The sequence below is a fragment of the Rhineura floridana genome, chromosome 16, assembly GCF_030035675.1.
Source record: "Rhineura floridana isolate rRhiFlo1 chromosome 16, rRhiFlo1.hap2, whole genome shotgun sequence".
NCBI classification, from domain to species: domain Eukaryota; kingdom Metazoa; phylum Chordata; class Lepidosauria; order Squamata; family Rhineuridae; genus Rhineura; species Rhineura floridana.
In genome coordinates this window covers 31588379-31611563 of record NC_084495.1, presented here as the reverse complement: position 1 = coordinate 31611563, position 23185 = coordinate 31588379, and positions in this window count along the sequence as shown.

The window sequence follows — 23185 nt, the reverse complement described above, 5'->3', positions numbered from 1 at the left end:
AATACCAGTGCCAACCCATAAGCTCACTGGATGGTGATTAGCAAGTTTGGTGGCTGCAGCAGCACTGGAAGTGTCACCAGAGGATGGTGGTGCAAGTGGCAATGTTGGGGGGCATCGACACCAATAAGCTCTTCAGCAGATGCCCACATATTCTGGGTGATGGGCCTGGACCTGGTGGTATCTTTTCCACTGTTAGTTCCATCTCCATCAACTGTTGGCAATAATCCTGAGCTGAAGAAAATCACCCCAGATCTGATTCTACAGCACCGCCTGACTCTGTAATGAGTTATCACCAATGTCTCTGATGATGGCAGGACATTTGAGGTGCTCTTTAAAGCAGCTTCATCTTGCAAGCTGAAAAGCATATGAATATTACTGACATGTTTCCTGCTCTTCATGGACAGCTTTATTCATCTCCTCGCACACCTCTGTTTTAAAATGAAAGGAAGATTAAGCAACTGGTGCAAGAAGTGAGTACGAAGTCGCTCTCTCTGTGGATGAAGCACATCCTCCAACACAATGGCTGTCTAACCAAGCTGTTCCATTTTTCTACTTAAAAATAGGGCAGGTGAATGATGACCACATTAAAAAAAACTCAGCAGCAGGAAAAAGGCACCACAAATGCATTGCAAAAAAAAAAATCAACTTTCTTTAATTAAATTATGATGGCATACGAAATAATGTTTCATGAAAACACTTGGCGCCGTCATTTTTCAAGTAAATCTTCCACACACTCAGAAATACATTGTAAAATCAATCATGTTTTGAAACTATTCTTTCCAGCCTAAGTGTATTATTCATCAGGCAATACATCTGTGGAGAGACCATGGGTGGAAGAAGTTTGAAGCCTCCAAAGTTCCAGGACACCAAGTTTCAATCTTTAGGCATTCATGCAGAAGAAACCAAACTGTGTGTGCAAAGAATACTAACAAAGGCTTAATGGCTGTCTAAATGTCATTAACATCCAGAGTAGATCTAGGTTTACAAAGACGGAATAAATATGCTCAATGTTTTCACTGGAAAAAGTAGAGTTAATATCAAACTGTACATACAATGACATTTCAAGCACTTTTAGAGGAGTCTGCTTGAACAAAACATCCATAGGAATGTGGTATTTGAGGGAAGTAACGGTGGTGGCCACCGGCTTGGATGGCTTTAAAAGAAGATTAGACAAATTCATGGAGGACGGGGCTATCAATGGCTACTAGCCGTGATGGCTGTGCTCTGCCACCCTAGTCAGAGGCAGCATGCTTCTGAAGACCAGTTGCCGGGGGCCTCAGGAGGGGAGAGTGTTCTTGCACTCGGGTCCTGCTTGCAGGCTTCCCCCAGGCACCTGGTTGGCCACTGTGAGAACGGGATGCTGGACTGGATGGGCCACTGGCCTGATCCAGCAGGCTCTTCTTATGTTCTTAACATTGAAGGAATTTTTATATGAGTTTTATATAGGAACATAGGAAACTGCCTTATAGAGTGAAACCACTGGTCCATCTAGCTTCATCTAGCTCTGGATGAAAAAATGTTTTTAACTGTAACTTTTGATAGAACTTTTTTAACTGCAACTGCTTTCAGAATGCTTTTTTAAAATTGTTTTGTTGATGTGTTTGCCCTCCTGGGCTCCTTTGGGAGGAAGGGCAGGACATGAATTCAATACATAATAAAAATAATATTCTCTGCACTGCCCAGTAGTGGCTCTAGAGTTTCAGACAGGGATCTTTCACAGCCCTACCTGGAGATGTTGGGGATTGCACCTGGGACTTTCTGCATGTAAACCAATAGCTCTACCACTGAGCAATGGCCCTATTTGTCTAAGCTGTCTTCAAAATTTCATCAGTAGACAAAGTTGAGACTAACTTGGCAATGCCTACTCAGTCAAACGATGTATAGGACTTTCAAGAAAAGTTAGAAGACTTTCAATGAAGTTAGGAACATTTTCTCAGACAACTTTCACATTTCCTCAGAGAATTTTCAACTTGCTATTGGAAGATATGCAGAAAGATTCCTGCTGGTATCCCAACCCTGAAAGGAATCTGGACAGTATATTGATAGCACAACAGCATACAATGGCTGTTTAACATTCCAAACAGTGATCACCTAACGTTTTCCAAAGTGTGTTGGCGTTTTGCCACACCGAAAGCAAAGGCTCTTGGAAGATGGCCAGCAGTGGAATTGACTTGGTGGCATCTGTAACATTTGTTATGAGAAATTGAAATATAGTTAAAGGGGAAAGGCTAATAATGTGGAGGTGTCAATGGCAACACAACCATGCTAGCCCTGGCCCACCAACATACAACTATGATGTAACTGATGTATATTGGTGTACAAGGACTCAATTTGAGCCTAAAGACAGTTGGAGCAATCCATAGAATCATAAGGACTCAATTTGAGCCTAAAGACAGTTGGAGTAATCCAGGTAGTGCAGACAGCCCCTGTCCAGAACGAATGATTCATCTACTGTGCCATATTGGCCTATGTTACCATGAGCACATTATTTTGACCTTCTGCCCTTTGGGGCTTAGTAAATTGCCCTTCACGACACATCGCCTCCTGATTGAAATAGTTGGAAGATGGGAATCAGCTTTCTGTAGCTAATGAAAAAAAGAGGCTTATATGACATAAACCAAAACATTTTCCAGGGTGGGAGTATTCAATCGATGAGTAATTTTAACTTTTATAGCTAGGCTGGTGAGGACCGAAGATGACCTTGCTGTTCCACTCCCCAAGAGCCAAATATTGGGCATTTTTCATAAATGTCTCTCCAGTCGTCTAACATGCAATTCCCTCACTCTTTCCCAGTTGTCTAATTTTATTGCCCACTTGCAGCAAGGTGATTTCAATGAATGATATACGAGAGCAAAATCAATATGCCTGTAAGAAGAGGGAGTGTATATTAATCTTCGCTCATGCAAGATGTACGTCTGCCTTGTCATAATTATTTATTTATAATCCTCTTGTGATCAACACCATCACACTTCCCAAAGTCAGGTTGGATCTATCATTACTGTAGTTGCTTCAGTACAAAAACCCCTCTCTTATACATTCCTAAATGTCTGTGACTTCTTTATAACCTCGGGTTGATGTTGTTCTTGTGCTGGGATCCACTGGTTTCCCGAAAGCCATGCCAACTGATCTTTTGAGGGGGTGGGTGTGAATGCCCCCATTTGAGCATTGCCCACATTCTCCATTAGCATGACAGGGTCCACGGGATGGGGCACGTCAAAGGGTTCTTGTTTTGAGATGTCTATGAGCTCTTAGGAGTTGGGGAGAAAAAGAAGGGCTTTATTTTCCTTTTTTGTTACTTCATAAAACACAGTGCACAGGTACCTTAGGCTATAGAACAGCCATGCCCACCTGCCAATCATCTGACATCCTATATGATGTCAGGTGTGGGAAGGTTAAAAAGTGGCTAAGCTGAGCCAAAGTGGGATCCTGAAGCGCCATCAGGTCCAGGTTATTTGACAGATCGTATCTCCCTACATGAATCTGTCCAGGATTTGAGATCTTCAGGTGAGGCCCTTCTTGTGTTCCCCACACCTTCGCAAGCACATATGACGCGGACACGAGATAGGGCCTTTTCGGTGGCCACCCCCAGGTTGTGGAACTCCCTTCCGTGTGAGGTGCGATCAGCTCCCTCCTTGCCGTCCTTCCGGCAACAAGTAAAGACTGTTTTATTTCAACGGGCATTTGGGATAGAGAACGACCAGGATTAAGTGTCATTTATTTATTTTTATTTATTTAATTGCACTTTTAAACCGCCCTATAGCAACAAGTCATAGGATTGGTGACTATATTATATGATTTTATTATTTTAAATATTTTAATATTTTATTATTTTAAATTGTCCGCTGTTTTTAACGTATGTTTTATGGTTTTATTTTTTCTCATAGTTTAATTCTTTTTAATTGTATACTTCTGTATGTTTTAATGGTGTTGTTTTTAGTTGTAAGCCGCTCTGAGTCCTATTGGAAAAAGGGCGGGGTAGAAATAAAGTTTATTATTATTATGAAGTCCCAATAATCAGCTGATAGGTGGGGCTTTAAAGCACAGGCATCTTCACAAGGGGTTTGTCAGCTGATTGGCAGGGATTTAAAGCACCGCATGTCCCAATGTCATTGTGATGTCAGATGTCTGACAGGTGGGAGGCCCTGCCCACGCCAAATTTGGCCTGCAAGGAGTAGGAGAGATCAGAATCGGGCCTACCAAGTGGATCCATTTCCCCAATGCCCCTCACCAACAATTCTGCCATGATTGCCAGCAGACTCAGCAGCTGCAGTGATATTGTTCAAAACAGCAATCGTTTGCTGTTTTCCTGACCTCATTTTTACTGTATTTTTAATGGTTTTATTATACGGTTTTTATTTGTTGTAAACCACTTGTGTGTCTTTTTAATGAAACAGCGGTATACAGATCTGTTTATAAACAAATAAACAGCGGCAGTGGCAGGTGTGATCCTGGTGGATCCCACAGTGGGGGAGATGGGGATGCTCGCTGTGTCACTTTCAGACAACCATCAAAACTATCTGCCAAATGCTCTGCAGCAGCACAATGAAATTAGATTCACACATGCACAAAATTAAAGATATGTTGTTATACAAAAAAAAATCTCAAAGCACCTTAAGAAGATAACATATGAACAAACAAAAATTAATTAAAACCCAGAAAATTTAAAACAAGGCAATGGAAAATTCCTAAAATGGTCACCTGACAACACAATGTAAAAGACAAATCCTACCCCACTCCACCAAAAGATAAGCATCACAGGAGAGGCTAACTTAACTACCAAAGTAAATTAAAATGTCTTAGCCTTGTGCCTAAAAGCTGCCAATGATGGTGTCAGGCATGTTTCCCTGGAGAGAGTGTTCTGCAGACAGTGGCCACCACTGAAAAGGCCCATTCTCGTGTGGTCATCCTCCACACCTGCCTCAGGTGGAGGCACATGGAGAAGGGCCTCTGATGAAGATTGCAGGGTCCACACTGGTTTGTGAGGGGAGAGATTGTCATGGGCCCCAAGGACTATCTCTGTCAAGGATTGGAGGATGGAGAAGAGGTCACCGGCACTGGGGAGGACATTGCCACCACAGATGAAATAAATGAGGGGGTGACAGAGGATGTGTCTTCAGAAGCCTTGGAGCCAGCTGCTGGAGCTACTGAGGAAGGCTAAGACAGCCTTTCCTTGTCTCAGCCAGCTGGTGAGGACTCCCTGCAGGCACCAAGGCCAAGCAGAACTGCAGAAGAGATAAGTGCTAACAAAAACTTTGGAACTTCTCAGGCAGAGGGAAATGAAAACAACACATCAGAGTCAGAAACTGGCATGTCTCCAAGGTTGCAGAGGTTAGAGAAGAGATGGTTACAAGTAGACCAATTTCATCCTCCCCCCTGTCACAGCCCGCGCCTTGCAGCTTGTGCTAAGAGCCTGAATTAATAGTGTTAAGTGCCTTCCCTATTTTTGTATATAAGAATTAGCACTGCTCGTATTTGCTGTTGCGACAACTAGTCTGCTGTTGTTTCCAGTGTCCAGTGTGCCTGTTCCTTTTTGAATCCTGGTTTAGGCCTAGCATGAGATGCTAGATCCTTGTTCTGAATTCTGGAATAGAGTGTTAAATAGAAAAATCCAGTCTCCAAGTCCTGAGTCTGCTTCTCCAGTTGTAAGTCAGGACAGAGGTGGTGCTTGAGGTATTGGAGTCCTGAGCTATATTAGTCTCTATAGATCAAAACTAACCATTTGAACTGGGCCCAGAAACAAAGCAGACACCAATGCAGTTGGGCCAAAATCAGTGTAATATGCGCAGACCTTCTGATAATTACAGCATTAGATTTAGGTCAGGGAGACCTGTGTGGCATTGGGTTACCTTGCAGTATTGCTATGAGGATAAAATTGAGAGATAAATATACGCTGCCCTGACCACTTGAGAGGAAAGATGGGATAAAGCAGGTAAGGAGAGCTTTGGCTCTCCAGATATTGCTGAACTACAACTCCCATCAACCCCAGAAAGCCTGCCAACAGGGCAGGGGTGGTGGGAGTTGTAATTCAGCAACATCTGGAGAGCCAAAAGTTCCCCACTCCTGAGATAAAGCATAACAAAAACAAGCAAAGCATTCACCTTTGAAACAAAGCAGGCTTGGATCCCAGCACTCATCCTTTCCCAGAAATTGGAGTCAGTCCTGCTAAGCTAAAGAGAAATGAGGGCAGCATCCAGAAAAGAATGTGATGACAGCCCTCTTTCAATCCTTTCCTAAAAGAGCTCTTATCTGTGGCCCACATATTGTCTGGGCAGACTTCGCTCCAGTTGGCTGTTCTATTACAGTTCATAGACACAGCTGACAAGGTCAAGGCCCCTCCAGGCTTTTCCCTGGAAGGACCTGCCTACATCTGAACTGCTCCTGTCAGCCTGCTGCACCGTTTCTACCAGTAGCCTGATGCTGCCTGGCATCTGGGCAAGGGCCTCGCCATATACACTCAACTTCTGTGTCACTTAGATACTTCGCTCCCAGTCGTTCATGCATCTCTCTCTCTCTCTGCTCCCCAGTTTCCCACAGGGGGGTGGAGGGACACATTTCATCTTTTCACTTCTTAAGCTTGTTAAGTCGGCACATTGATCCTTATTTCTTCTACATCTCCCAGAATGAGCTATCCACTACATCTTTGCAAGGCCACCAGCATCAGCCCCAATTACAACACCAGCCAGACTCTGGAATGGCTGATCTGTTCGACGCTTCTCTGCTGGACCCAGCAAGCTTATAATTTTAAGATCTCCGTAGCAGAGTGACACTACAGTGGTCATTATTACTTGCAAAAATGCTTGTTTTTAGAAACCAGGCTGCCCTAAGCCATGGAAGACTGGAAAAAGGAGACTTAGGAAGGGCATTACCCTGCCTTGAACATACTTTCTAAAAGCAATGGAGCAAAGGTCAGTTTCATTAACCAAACTGAAAAACAGTGAAGTTTGATGCAATCTGAAGAGTTATAATAGATTTGGGGAGCTGCACAGTTCCCATCCCGTCAGGAGGCAATGCGAAGCCATCCATTCTAGCACCATTTAGCTATTATTGTATCAAGGTTGAGACTCAGATGACTATTCAAGGAGATCTAGGAGCTCAGAACCAAGAGCCGAGCCAGGAATCAGAGCCAAGAAACACACTACAGCCAGAAAGACCCTTTTTTTTGTCAACTCAAAGGTCGAGCACCAATAGCGAAACCCAAAGGGCCAGTTTGAGTGGGCAGGGCCAGTTCAGAGGCTGAGACTACTTCATTGCCAGGATGATGTTCCAAGCTGCAGTTCCAGTACCTCACCACATGGGGCAGCCACACACAGAACTGAGTTATAGCCCAGGCAGCTCCAAATATATGGCTAATAGCCACTGATAGACCTATCTTCCATATTCAATTTATCCTGCACATTAGGTGAATAATCCATAGACATTCAGCATATCTTTAATCAATATTTGGAGAGCTCTGGTATTTTTCTTCAGTGAACATTTATGTTCTGATGGCAGTTTGTATGCCTCTGCCGAAATGCAAAGTTGTATCAGGCCAGGCAACTTGTTAACAAAATCCATTGGGATTCTCAACTGTCAGTTGACAAAAGCATTAATTTAGGGGAATGTACATGTAATGTTCTTCGAATGAGAAGAGGGACAGTTTGTTGCAGTCTTGAAGTGATCTGTCAGCAGATCACGTTTCAATAATCAAAGCCACTTTTCACCGAAGCGCTTTTCATAAAGGAAAAATATCTAGGAAATAAATCAGCTCTTGCGGCATAATAAGAGTCTCTGACCTACTTCCTAAATAGGACGTCGATGATTGCAAACACTTCTGGGAGAAATATTTGCATATAAAGTTCTGCAATTAATGACAATTAAGGAGGAGGGTGTTCAAATATTATGAGCTAACCTCATTGCATTAATGAAGTTGGCTGTATTGTTAAAAGAGATGGCAAAATGTAGGAGACAAAGCACTCAATGGCCATATCCCAAGGAATAAAGCTAATGGATTTTAGTGAAATATTTCACAAGGCATTCCAGTTAGGACTATAACACGTACAGAGCAATCCTATATGATGACCAGGGGAGGGGGCAACACTACATTGGGGGTCACCAACATGGTGCTCTCCAGATGTTGCGGACTACAACTTCCATCAGCCCCATCAAACATGGCCAATAGGCAGGAATTGTGGGAGTTGTAGTCCAAAATATCTGGAGAGCTCCAGGTTGGGCAAGACTGTGCAAGAGTATTAGCTGAGAATTCCCTGGTTCAAATTTTGCTTAGGCGATGAATTTGCTAAGTAAACAACTATTCTCTCAGCCTCATCCTTCTCCCCATGCCACAAAGTCTGTAATATGGGGATATTAATACTGGTGTCTAGTACAGAGTTGAGATATGGATTGTTTAGTTGAAGTATGTGCAGCAATTGGTTTTTATACTTTCAAACTGCTTAGAGGCCTGTTTTAGCAGTAAGAGTTATATAAATTAACAACAATAATTTGAGATGAGCTACATAAATGCTGCTACTTCTTCTTCTTGCCACTTCTATGCCGAACTATGGAACTCTCTCCCTGATGAGGTACGCCTGGCACCAACATTGCTGTCCTTCTGGCGCCAGGTAAATACATAAATAAATAAATAAATAAATTCTAGCATGTTAAATATGAATCCCTGCAGTGAGACGTTATCTTATCACCCTTCACTTAGGACAGTGCCTAGACCTTGAATTGAACTTGAATGATTTTTTATTTTTTTATTTATTAAATTTATTAGTCACCCATCTGGCTGGTTGTCCAGCTACTCTGGGCGACGTGCAAAATAAAAACATACAAATACATTAAAACATTAAAAATGTCAACAACAATAATAAAACCTAGCTCACCCCAAAAGCTTGCCTGAAGAGCCAGGTTTTCAAGTCCCGGCGGAAGTTCATCATAGAGGGGGCATGGCGGAGATCATTTGGGAGGGAATTCCACAAAGTGGGGGCCACAATTGAAAAAGCCCTCTCGCTAGTCCTCACCAGTCTAGCTGTTTTAACTGGTGGGATAGAGAAAAGGCCTTTTGAGGCTGATCTTGTTGGGCGGCATCCTGCTGATGCTGGAGACGCTCCTTCAGATAGATTGGGCCGAAATGAGCATGCAGAGTGTGCTGGAATAGTAGACTTCAGTATATTGGTTTAGAATATTGATGTGTTGGACTAATGTGTGTTGATCATGTAAGGATGTGCTGGAATGAACTGAATGGTCTGCATTTCCAACTGTAGTTAAAGTTGTGTTTATTGCTAGACAGTGGGCTGGGAATTTCATTGGACTGGTTTATTTAATAATATGATTGAGAAATGTTTAATGGTTGGGAAGTGAGTTGATTTTCTTTTGCCATTTTATGTTTTTTAAAGAGGTTGAATTTATATATATATTTACTTAGGTTTTACTTGTATTTTTTTCTTCCTGATTTCTAGAGGATATTTTGTTTAGCTGTTTAGTATGTTTATTATGAATTCTCCTTGTATTTTCGGAGTGGATGTTTATGTGAAATAATTATTTTTATACTGAAGAGGATGTTCTATTTAGGTAGTTGAATTTTATAGAATGTAGGAAGTCCCTGGTGAGTTTTATATTTTTTATTTGCTATTTATTTAAGATTTAATTTGCTATTTATTTATTTATTTAAGATGAAAAACCAGTGAAAGATAAAGCTCAGAGGCTACATACTTTTGAATGCCAGTTGCTGGAAGTCAACAATAGGAGAGGGCTGTTGTGTTCAGGTCCTCCTTGTGGGCTTCCCAGAGGCATCAGGTTGGCCACTGTGAGGAACAGGATGCTGAAGTAGGTAGGTCTTTGGTCTGATCCAACAGGGCTCTTTTTATGTTCTATAGCCAAACCCAAATACAAACAGGGAAAGGGCCATAGCTCAGTGACAGAACATCTGCTTTGCATGCAGAAGGTCCCAGGTAATCAGAGCTTGGAAAAGTTACTTTTTTGAACTACAACTCCCATCAGCCCAATCCAGTGGCCATGCTGTCTGGGGCTGATGGGAGTTGTAGTTCAAAAAAGTAACTTTTCCAAGCTCTGCCCAGGTTCAATCCCTGGCATCTCCAGGTAAGGCTGGTGATATCCCCAACTTGAAACCCTGGAGAACCTCTGCCAGCCAGTGTAGGCAATACTGGGATGGACCAATGGATCTGATTCTGTATAAGGCAGCTTCCTATGTTCCTAATTTTTTGGAAAAGCAATTTCCTTTTTTTAATCAAAAGTAGACAGTGCTGAGTGGAAATAGAAACGCCAACCAGCCAACATAGCCAATTGTCAGGAATGATGAGTGCTGTAGTCCAAAACATCTGGAGGCCTCCAGATTAGGGAAAGTCTACTCTTACAGCACAATTCTAAGCATGCTTACTCAGAAGTAAGTCCATCTGAGTTTAATTATACTTACTTACTCTCTAGTAAGTGTGTTTGCTGCCCTGTGCTGCACCATAAAACCAGCTGTCCAGGGTCAAATATTGAAACCCAGAGTGTCTGTTGGCTGGGAAAGTCTCACAATATGAGGGTGAAAATCCACTCAGTAACAAGAGAACCAACACCAAGAGGACACTGCACATGGACTGATACATTATGTACCATGCCACAATCTATCCTTTAAAAAGGAACACTTGACATTTAGGGCTTTTGACCATTATCAGCTGAAAGAGTTGCTTTGAGAAAGCCATTGCTATGGCAACAAATTATCCCTTTTTCACTTTTGAAAGGAACTTCCATTGATTTTTCTTCCCCTCTTGGAGACAGAACTGTCTTAGAAATCATAAAGCTTAAAGGGGGAAAGGTACTACTTAAAAGCCTTTAAGTCCTGCACTATTTTTCTGAAAGCAGACTCCTGATTTACTTTTGCAATGTTTGCAATCCATCATGAAGATCTCCTGCACTGTCAGCCCCCCTTATTCTAACAATTGTTACCAGACAGGTCCTAGGGCTCCAACCCTTTCTCTATTCTGTTCTGTTCTCTTCTATTTATTTAACAAAATGTATATACCACTTGATTGTGAAAAACCTCTAAGTGGTAAGACATTAAAATTATCAATAAAAACAGTTAAAAACATGTAATTACAACATTTTTAAAAATGATTAAAAACACTAGACTAAAAGAGATTAAAACACACCAGCATCCAATGGAGGTTGGTCCATCGGGGCAAATCGGGCACTGCCCCACCAACTTCATTCTGCCCTTCAGCCAGCCCCACCTGCCTGTTCTCTTACAACTAGTCAAGGGGGGTTGGCTCTGCCTCTCATTGGCTCTGACTCCAGCTACTGGTGGTCTTCCTGCCTCCTGCCCCACCATTCCCAATGGACACCCACCACCACTGTTAGCATCTATGTGTCTGGATGGGCTTGGCTAAACAGAAATGTTTTAAGCAGGCACCTCATGACTAGAGGTAAGTCCTGTTGAGGTCTCCTGAGTTTGCTGGAGGACTTTTGGTATGTAAGGTTCCACCCAATCAAGGTGGCATAGACCTTCTGTGTCCTTGCAGGTTCAAGCCTCAAGTACTGTACAGATCTCAGCAAGAGAAAGAAACTCTTCTGGACTAAAGTTACAAAACTCCATCCAGGGAAACACAAAGTACCTGACCCACAGGAAGGAGCTTTACTCAGCTCTTCTGTTTATTTTGGGACCAATGGACTTCAAAGAGCAGTCCCTTCATGCTGCAACATGCTCTCAGATTCCTGGCCACCAAGGCACCAGTCTCAGTGCGGACCTTTTTGGACCAGTGGAACCATTTGGAATTTTGAGAAAGTGCCATGGGTGCAAGTCATAAAAGGGTTGCCATAGGGGGTGGGGTGGCAGAACACAAAATGGCTTCCACATCCAAAAGGGCAGAAAAAGACCACAAAATGGTATGAGCATGCCCCACCCACCCACTGGACAGTAAACGGGGGGAGAAGACACCAACAGCACTCAGCACTGCCCTCACTAACAGAGAAGCTCTTTGCACCTCTGTTCTGTTCAAAACCAAATGGAGAGTGGGTGTCCAATCCTCACATGCAATGAAATGTGGGCAAGTTTAGGGTGGGTTCAACATAGGTAAAACCGAGCCACTGCAAATACAAATTGAGCAGTTTTTGCCAAATACATGGACAGAAATATCTGGGTCTTGCGACTCCATTGATCAGGGGCTAGAACTTTTCCACATGCAGCTTCTAATTGTGCCACCATTCCACATCGCTCGTCCCTTTCATACCCACATCACACTTTGCTTCTGTCCTGTGCCCTCAAAAACACAAAATCCCACCGTAAAATAAATTGTGTAACTATGCAAACGGCTAAATGTTCTAATTAAGCATGGGCAAATTCACCCAATTTGCATCGTTTGTGTTATGGCTTAGTGGTGGCAGAACAGAGATTACAAAAGATAAAGCAACAATATCCCCAAAATGCACTGAGCCGTTGACTAACAGGAGGAGGCCATCAACCTCATGCCCTTGCCATGGTGTGCTTCGTGGGAGGAACGGGAGGGTACAACGTCCCCATAGCCCTTGGACCTCTGACCAAATGCCTTCTCTCTTGTCCCTACAGTCACCAGACAACTGAACTGACAGACAGAGCAGTGTTCTTGCCAAAAAGGAAGGAAAAAGCAGACTTTCTGCAGTTGCTTGTTCTGTAGCTTCTGGTTGGTTCCAGGCTGGTCTTCCTCTTCCCTCCCCTCCCCTCTCTTGGTTTATTCTTTTCTTACTGGCATAACTGGGGTGGGGTAGAGAGAGAAAGAGAGAAGTAAAAGCATCATGTGACAAAAGGAGCAACTTTGGACAACATCACAGTAGGCGAATATCAGGCACTCTGTACTTTGAGGATACAGTTAGGGATAATAGAGAAATTCCATTCAACTTGCATGGAAAGGGGAACTCACCTAACTCACACTTTCTGGAGCAATGTGTGAACCAAAACACAGCCATCTTTCAAAATGTGCACTTCTCTGGATTTTGCAGTGCAGTTCTCCAGCCAAGTAATGTGTACAAAAATGCATAGACTCGGGGCTTTTTCTGGTGACAGCACTCACTGGTACGGAATACTTCCATGGGTTCAAGTGTTATCTGAGAGGGAGAAAAAGATTTTCTCCTGTTACATGCATATTGATCGTAATTCTACTAAAGATATCAGAGTTATCATTAAAAATATGGTCGAAGAGGCAATAACTAGGTCTTTATTTTAAAGGGGAACACTCATCAAGGACACAAGTCAAGTCCCAAACTGACAACCTGTTGGATGGCTGGTGGGAAAATCCAGCTTGTCCCAATTCTAGACTAAGGAAGAAACTCCGTATAAGCTTCCTTAAGGCATTTCTATGGTCCCAGGTGGCGCAGGGTGGTATTCAAGGCTAGTCCTACTCAAAGTAGACTTATTGGGTGGTATGCAAGGCTAGTCCTACTCAAAGTAGACTTATTGGGTGGTATTCAAGGCTAGTCCTACTCAGAGAAGACACACTGAAGTTAATAGGCACGACTAATTTAGATTCATGAATTGCAATGAGTCTACTTTGAGTAGGACTTAGTTGGATACAACTCAGAATAGATAGACCCTTGACCTAATCCATCAGGGCTATTCTTATGTTGTATATATTGCAAGGTGCACCTCAGTCTCCAAGCGGTGGAAGGTTTCAGGGTCTCCAGCACATAGTCTGGGTTGGCTTCCTTTGAATGAGGTCACTGGAGGCTTGTGGTAGGTTTTTAATCTCTGAGTGGTGAGAGGCTTCCAGAGGTTCCTGCACTTTACCTAGGGTCTGGTTTCCTTGGAAAGAAGGTCAGCGGAGACTATGGTGTCTTTATGAGATATAGCTTATTTACACATATACACAACCTGAGCTTAAGACAGAGGGGTCACAACATTAACAGTCTAGTAGATCTTGCTTTTCCATCAGGCTGGTAGGGAGACACCCCAAAGGCCTGGTGAAGAAAGCAGGCTTCTCTGCGCCCTGTGTTTTCTTCCTAGTCCCCAGATTCTCCCCAGACTAGACTAAAAACAGAAGCTTCTTTTTGGCTCCAAGATGGGGGAAGGAGGGCCTCTCCCCTGAAAAGAGTTCCAGTAGCCACAGAATCTCTCTGGCCCAAAATCTATTCACCTGTGAATGGACACTTGACAGACTCATACACTCATTTGGCCACTCTATTAGATTAACAAAGGAAACTAGCCCTGACCAGCAGAGCAGGTTTCTCAGCTGCAAAGCCCACCTTCAGTTTCAGGGTTCCAAATCACAGGCTGCAATAGGACTCATAGAAATAATCTATCTCAGCCCCCCAATCCCATAACAAATATATATAGGCTGAGCATAGGATTAGTGCCAACAAATATTGCTCCACCATCAAATTTCTAGGGGGAGCCCCTCTCTTCCAATGCCATCACATTCGATTCTCACAGACAAAAGGTCAGGCTGCTGTGTCTCTTTAACACTTGATGCCAGGATTGTCCATCTCATTTCATACAAACAGGCATCACCATACCATCAGTTCCAGCTAGGGGTGGGGAGGAAAATATACTCCCTTCCAGAAGGATCTCCAACCAATTGCTTCTATAGCAACAAATCACCTGTACATGGCCTGTCTCTGCAACAAAATGGAACTTGCCTGGCTAAGCTTATCCAACTGTTTGACCTCTTTAGCAGTGTCTTTTTTTACAAGCAGGGTGGGGGAAATCCCTAAAGATCTCATTCAGAACAACCACCCTGCCCCACCCCACTTATTATTTCCTTTCAAGGACCGTTACGAAAATCACACACTTCATCTCTGGCCATGCAGCTCAACCTCTCCCCTCCCAGCTCGCAAAACCAATCTTTTCTTCTTCCATTGCCTCTGAGCAAAGGCCAGAGTCCTAATCCTTAGTGACACATGCAGTGATCACAACTGACTGCTTAGTCTCTCTCCAGCTCTTCATTTCTAGGGATGCTGTGTTTAATTAGCTCGCCAGTATTTAAAGCAGCGCACCTTTATGGCAGATCCCCAGTAGCCATCGTTCTTTTCTTTTTTCACATTTCCTTCAGTGTTTCTTTCCCCCTCCCCCCCCACTGTTGTCCTGCATTCTGCAAGTAAGGTCATTCATGTCAGCTCTCTCTTGTGCAGAGAGCTGAACTACGGCAAGGAGAGAGAAGTCATAAGCATCTATTTTAAATGTGTGTGTGTGTGTGTGTTTCTATTGTGTATGATTTTATTGTGAGCTGCTCTGAGTGCCCTATTTTAGGGTAGAAGGGCAGGATAGAAATATTTTAAATAAACAAAGTGCAAACCATTAAGAAAAGCAGGAACTGCAGGCTTTATTGTATGCATTGGATGGAGGGAAAAGTCCTATCAATTCACAATAAGCATCCATATCATTATTGAGAATGTCCTAGGGAGGGAACATGCTGGAATCATTTGTAACTGATGTCAGAGAGGCAAGGGTCAGACCAGAGCTTGGAAAAGTTACTTTTTTGAACTACAACTCCCATCAGCCCCAGCCAGCAAGGCCACTGGATTGGGCTGATGGGAGTTGTAGTTCAAAAAAGTAACTTTTCCAAGCTCTGGGTCAGACCTATTATGAGGGCTGCAATATCCAGGAGGGAGTGGAAGTCACATTGTGGGGCTATTATGAGGGTTGTTCACACTGAACACAGGTACAAGCTAGCTGTCTCTACACGTGATCAAGGTGTTTCTGTGAAAGAGTGTACACTTGTGGATTTGTACAGCTCAACGGTTTGCGTGCACAGCTGCATAGTCTGTATACTTTTTGAATGTTATTTATGATTGATTGCAGGAGTGTACAGCTCATCTATTTGTGTACACATGGGGCTGCTTTCACACTGCACTTTATTCTGTTTTTCTGATCCTTTCTTACCTGGTAACTTGCGGATTATATTTAATCTTTCCCACGACGTACAAGATAGTTCTGGAATATAGTGCAAGTTTAGCACAAATTTTTGTGATAAATGATACCAGAAATAATCTGTTGGCAATGCTGGGAACCCGGAAAATCATGCAAGTTTTTCACTAGCTGCAGCCACTCAGGTGACAGGCATCCCAGCATGCAGTGCATTCCTGCCCTTTAGGTGCAAGTGTTGCTTTTTTTTATGCCGGTATTCCGGTTTAAGTGGAGGTAACAGCAGCATTTTCCACACACACCCCTGTGTCAATACAACTAAAATAATTTAAAGGGAGAGGGTTTGCATGGCGATGGGACGAGATCTTAGACCTCCTACACAGTGGGGAACAGTGTGCATGTGTATAATGGGTGAGAGACTAAAACAAGCCGTGTGAAAGACAGTTGCTTGAAATGCCGCTATATCGGCAGAAAAACCTTCTGTTCCTTAATGTAACAGGTACTGCAGTGTGAAAGGGGTTTTAGAAATTGAGACAGAAGCACTAATTTTAACCATTTAAATTAAATGCAATCAGCCCCATGAGTGAAAGCAGCCAGGAACAGGGATGGACTAATCTGTCAGTTTTGATTTCTCTCATTTCTCTAATCTTAAATTCAGTTCTCCTCATTTCCACAACATAATGTGAGGTGTGTTGTTAGACTAGCAAATAGGGCTGAGAGCAGCATGGGAATTGGTTGAATCAAAACCCCAGAGCGAATGGTTTCATCTGAAACTGAAGCACTGCTCAGAGTCTGAAGTTCTCCCTGTTCACCACTTTAAAGATGATATTTTTGATTGTGTGCTAGCGTGTTTGTGTTAAAGAACACAAGCATTCATTAACAAAAAGTTCTAAGTTGCCTTAAAGCCTTTGATCTCAAAAGCAGGAATGGAGTAATGTAGTTATAATTTTCAAGAGAGACAGAAGGAACCATCTCTTACGTCATCCTCTCTTGCAAGTGAAAGGTGACCAGCCAAGCTTTGATGCAAGCATATTAAAGCATATTGCAAGTTTTTTTTTATTACCCATAAATCTCTAATTGTTATGACCAAAAGAACCTTGCTGTCAATTGTGAATATTAAGTACACCATCGCCTGAAGAAACTAATCCTGAATGGCTGGCTTCTCCACTCACTTTATAATCTAAAAATACAACAGCATAACTTGCCAACAGCAATCAAGGAAGAGGCACTGATTCACAATAACTAGGAGCCTGGGGGAATGCATTTGGATCCACAAACTGCAATAAGTAACAGTGTGGCTCAGATATGCATGTAGAACTCCCTGCCAAAAGGCCTGTTCCATTCTCTTTAATGCTGGAAAACACAGCATATCTATTCATTAGGGATAGGCAAGAATTTTGATTCAGTTTGCATTTAAAGCCAAACCTATCAAATGTGTGCTTTTTAAAACAATACGAGGACTAATACACATCCATCCTTCAAAGTTTGCACATTTTTGAATTTTGTGATACAGTTTGCCAACCACAGAATGTTTAGAAAAATGCATATATTAGGGGAAAGTGTGCATAAAAATGAATGTATGCATGAATATAACATTCAAAAATGCATTATATAAGGAGACATTGCTTGGAAAACTGTGTACATTAATCAAAATGTCTACAAAAATGTGTTTATTAGGAGAAAAGCGGAAGAATTTTCATGAGGATTTTTTTTTTTAAGGAATTGCAAATTGCTGCAGAAATGTGGAGAACTGAATTAAAGACTGGAAAAATGAGGAATTGAGGGAACTGAAACTGACAGGTCCTCCTACCCCTACTATGCATGTATCAGGGAACTTGCTGACTTCTCTGTGAATGGTCCAGTCTAGTTCAGTGGTTCTCAACCTTTATAAGTACGGGATCCTCTTTGTAACCTCCAAAAATTCCATGAACCCCCTCACTAATTGCAACTTTAGTCTCTGTTAATTGAAAAAAATTGGCAAAATCTGGCAAAAAATATCCCTTTCCATAAAAAGCTCACTGCAGACAGGGAGGTGTTGCTTTCGTTTCTTAATGCAAAGGTCCAATCAAATTGCTATACCCCTCCCCCGGACAGTCTAAAGATGTACAGTCCTGTCTTCCAACACCAGTGGATTACAGTGTTGGACTAAGATCCAGGTTCAAAACCTCACCCAGCCATGAAGCCCACTGGGTGACCTTGGGCCAGACAGTCTCTCAGCCTGACAGGGTTAGTGTAAGGATAAAATGGAAAGATGGGGAACGATGGACACCACCTTGAGCAACTTGGAGGAAAGGTGGATAGAAATGCCGCAATTAAATAAATAAATAAATTTCAGCTGCAGTATGTGGACCCCAGCCTCAGCCAACCTGCTGAGCTTTTTTAAAATAACAATAATCAAGAAGCAGCAATGTGATCGTGGTGGGGATGCTAGATTGTGAAGAAAAAAGGATAGATTGAGGAGGGGGTTAGTGGTTTTAAGCCTTGCAATGATCATCAGAACTGATAACTTGGTTAGCATGCACTTGAGGAATGAGAGTGGAGCAGAAGACAGATCAGCGCATGAACACCCACAAACACACCTGACCCTCCTGCAAGTATCTACAAGTATCTGACCCTCCTGCAAGTATCTGCAAGTATTCCAATTCATGCATTTGGGCATGTGGGAAGGGGGAAACCCTCAACTGCTGCAGCAACTTGGAGAGAGCGGTTGGGGCGCACAGAATGTAGGTGACAGAAAGGAGGGACACTGGCACACATACACTTAGCCTCAGAGATGGGGGGTGAGCAAGTCCTTAGCTTCCTCACTGCTCCTTGGCTCCATCTGGATCGAAGGTGAGATCTGGGCGCCCTCACAAATAAGAATAATTTTTAAAAGGAGATGGCAGTGAATCACGAGCCAAGAAAGGCAGGCAGGCTGGCTGCCAGGAAGGAAGGAGGAAAGCAGACTTTCCTTGCAGCCTTCCTTCACTTTGCTTCATGAAAAGCCCTCTCGTCTCATTCTGAGTAAGGGTGTCGTCAGCAGCAGCAGCACAAGGAGACAGGAGTTGGGATAGTAATCCCCTCTTCTTCCTGGTAGCCCCACCCGCAGCTTCCTTTGGCACCTGCCATATGTGGTATAGGCAGGTGCCTGCCCTCGGCACACCTGAAAGACACTCTGCTGCTTCAGCAGACGTGCTCCCTTCTTGTTTAGAAGAAGGGGGAGGTGTCATCTGCAGCAGCAGTTGGGAGCAGACAGTGTCCAGGTAGTGAAGACTTTTTTTAAAAAAACACCAATAAATTCATTTCTTTATTGTTTGCAGCCCCCTCTGGATCACGGCCCCCAGGTTGGGAACCACTGGTCTAGTTCATGGAGCCCCATGGTTACATCCACAGCCAACTAAAGCAGGGAGAGGGGAACATTTGTTAGCCCAAGGGCCACATTTATTCGGAGGCAACCTGATGGAGGCTGGATGCAAGAGGCAATCATGGCCAGAGGCAAAAGTTGGCAGAGCAACGAATGGGAACATTTATTTTGTACAGTTGGCCACATACCAGCCATGCAAAAGTCAGAGGTTTCCATACACCCAAACACAAACCTGCATCCTCCATCCAGGCACGCAAGAGGCATCAACACAGTTCAAGGGCGCATTCCAGCCAGGCAAAAACACTCAAGGGGGGTGAGGAGCCAGGCCAGCAAGGGGTGTGGTCTGGGGAGAGGGGTGTGGCTGAGGAGGGGGTGTGGCCTGGGGAGCATCTCAAGAGCTGGGTAGAGAGACCTGGAGGGCCGCATTTGGATCCCAGGCCAGAGGTTCCCCACCCCTGCTCCACTGGAACCTGGGAAGAGAGTCAAACTACTTCAGCTTTCTCTCTACAGCAGAGAGAAGGGGAAACCTGCGGTCAATGAAATATTTGTCTTTATTTTTGCTTAACACATTTGTACCCTGCTTTTCCTCCAAGGAGCTCAAGGCAACACACATGTCCTCCCTCAGCAGTAGTCCAGCCAGGTCATGTGTACAAAAATGCATATACTAAAGCGAGTCTCAAAATGTAGATACTAGTGAAAATAATATATGGAAGTGCATTATATTAGGGCAAATTGGCCTGCAAGAATGCGTCTTATTCGGCAAAATTGCCTAGGGAAAAATGTGCATATTAGAATAAATTTGCACAAGGATGCTGAAGAATTTTCATGGAGGCTTTAAAAGAACAATTCTCAAAATGATGTGGCAGTGTGGAGAACTGAACTTAAAACTGGTAAGAAGGAGAAACAGAGAAAAACCGAAATGGACAGATTCATCCATCGCTGGCTACGCCCCAGGAACTCTGTGCCTTTCCACCTCCCCTGTCCTCTTTATGAGATCTCCATGTCCTGCCACTCTTGATCTTTCTGAACTCCAATCCCATCCTGCTGGGAATCACCCTGCCAGCCCCCTGCATGCTTCGGACTCCCCATGCTCCAGTTTAGACACCCACAGGGGAAAAAACACCTGGAAAACTTTTGTTTTTGGAGCTGTGCACAAACAGCCCTGCTTCTTTATCAGCTGCAAGGTGAACTCTTAACTGGAAAAGACAAGTGGGCAGCTCAAGAAGAAAGGAGAAGGAGAAGGAAATGAATAGCGATACTCCAGGGAAGGAAAAAATAAACTATCATGCTGGCTTCAGATCAGCTATATATCAGCTGGCAAGGCACTGCCTCTCTTTTGAAAGGGGATACTGAAATTGGTCTGAAAGTGAGCAAGGGAGGGGGAGAATGAATGAATCAATTGTCCCTGGAAAGCAGTGGGAAATGCTGGCCTCTATTGCCTTCTCAGAGTGTTGATGGAATTCATGGCTGCTCCAGTCAGCATAGGTGAGCTCACTGGAACAGAGGCCTCATCTCCCAGGCAAGGCAAATGCTCTGTCACTGAGCCAAGTAATCCTCAATCAGCAACGCTGTTGATTGATACGTTGGCCCCATCTGCACTATACATTTATGGCAGTATCACACCGCTTTAAATAGACACAGCTTCCCCCAAAGAATCCTGGGGACTGTCATTTGTTAAGGGTGCTGAGAGTTGTTAGGAGAACCTGATTCCCCTCACAGAGTGGTTTAACAATCATTCCCTCTTCCCAGGGAACTCAGGGTTTTAAGCAGCACCTAAATGTCACTACCTGCCTACCTGATGCTCATTGGAAGCATATTCCAAAGGGCAGGGGCCACCACACTAAAGGCCCTGTCTTAGTGGACATGAGATGAACCTCTGGAGCATACTGAACTACTAAGATTGCCTCTCCCAAGGATAGAAGCAACCAGACAATGAAAGTTGTCATTTTCCCTTAGGCTCACCTTATAAGCCTTTATAAACACCTCTTCCCCTGAGATAAGTTGGGCAATTTGTATCACTTTGCCACGTGGTAGAGAGAATCATACTTCCAACATCATGTGTAGATGCTCATTTCTTTCAAACATGTAGAATTCCCTTCCTCCAGCGGAATGGGTCTTCCTCCAATGGGTGGAGGAAGGGAATGTTTGGATAATAGGAACATAGGAAGTCAGACCACTGGTCCATCTAGCTCAGTATTGGCTACACTGATTGGGATCAGCTCTCCAGGATTTCAGGCAGGAAATCTTGTCCAACCCTACCTGGAGATGCCACAGATTGAACCTGGTACCTTCAGCATGCAAAGCTGATGCTCTGTCACTGAGCAATAGCCCTTCCCTATGTGTTAGCAAACCCATGTGTGTTGCATTAGATTTCAACACAACTTTAGTGTATATACACCTAAAAAAAGTTAGGCATCTTGTGGCCAGAATTAAGCACCTTTAATTCCCATTGATCTTGCTGAGATAATGAAGCATGAACTCAACTCTCCTCCATTGAAATCGACAGCTCTAAAAACGGCTTAACTCTGCCAGGTTTGTGTATCTTGGACCCCAAAATAATTCTGGTTTTACTTTGCAATTATTTAAAACGTTAAACACAAGGATGCAATTTAACCATTTCTCTTAGTTGCTCAATATTTGAAATAAACGTTAACAGTACTTCCTAGACTGTATACTCATGGGACAACATGAAGTTTTCCTGGGCATTTTCTAAACGACATTCTAAAAGTAATTAAAAAATTTGGTTGTCATTGTTTAAAAATGTTGTGGCTTTCATTAAATATTCACATCACAGCAAAAAGGGCAAAAAGGGCATCCCCCCAGTTCCTTCCCTGACAATGTTGCTTTTATTACTGTTGACATTTTTCAAAACATACAGCTTAATTTTTAGGCTGGCAGATGACTTTCACAAACAACCTTCAATTCAAAGAGTTGTCAAAGCTGCCTCCTCCCACTCATAATTCGCTAGCAATGAAAACATTAGGTGATCTGGGCCTTCAGAGATTTTGAGTGATTATTTCTTTGAAATGTTTTCTCACAAAATAGATGTTGGGTCCGTAGTGAATTTCTGGGCTACAATACATACATTTTCTTTCTGGTCCTCTCCGTGTGAGCAAGAGAGTGTGCACACATGTTAGTACATCTTTATTATTAAAATTACTATTACTTATTATTAAATGCATAGCCCACCCTTCCTCCCTAAAGGAACCCAGGGCTCCTTGTCCATGAAATTACATTCCAAATAATTCCTTATGTTGTTTCTTTCTTGATGATGTTCTGCAATAAGCTCCAGAACCTCATTTTTCAAAAGAAAAAGAAGAAGAAAAGCAGATGACTTTACCTCAGGTGAACATACACATCAGGCTTGAATCTGCTGAAAGTCCCACATTCACTCCCCAACATGTGCAGGTACAGCTGAGGGAGATCCCTCTCTGAACACCTGGACAGCCACTGCCCATCATTGTGGTCAGTATTGAGCTAGATAGTCCAATGGCCTGATTCAGTATAATGCAGCTGCCTATGGTCCTATCTTGTCCAAAGTCCTGCTCCACAATGACCAACCAAATGCCTCCAGGAAGCTAACTGGACATGAAGACAGCAGCTGTTTCCCATTGATGCTCCCTGGCACCTGGTATTCAGTGGTATGCTGCCTTTGAAAATGGAAGCTCCATTTGCCTTTAACAGCCATCAACAGAGCACACAACCTGTAATATAAAAGCCATTTCATATACTTGACTACCAAAGACCGCATTTGAACTTCACAATAAACTATTGCTTATCATGATAGGAACAAGCCTAGCCTCCCTGCAAGTGGTGTGCTTCTCCTCTTCCGGTGCAACCACAAGGACAGTGGGAGTGTTTGCTTTCAAACGGAATTAACCACAATTTAGCATTATATCCAAGCCCTCGACTTTGATTAATCTTAATTATGATTTGCTGAGAGAGCCAGTGTGGTGTAGTGGTTAAGGTGTTGGACTACAACCTGAGAGACCAGGGTTCGAATCCCCACACAGCCATGAAGCTCACTGGGT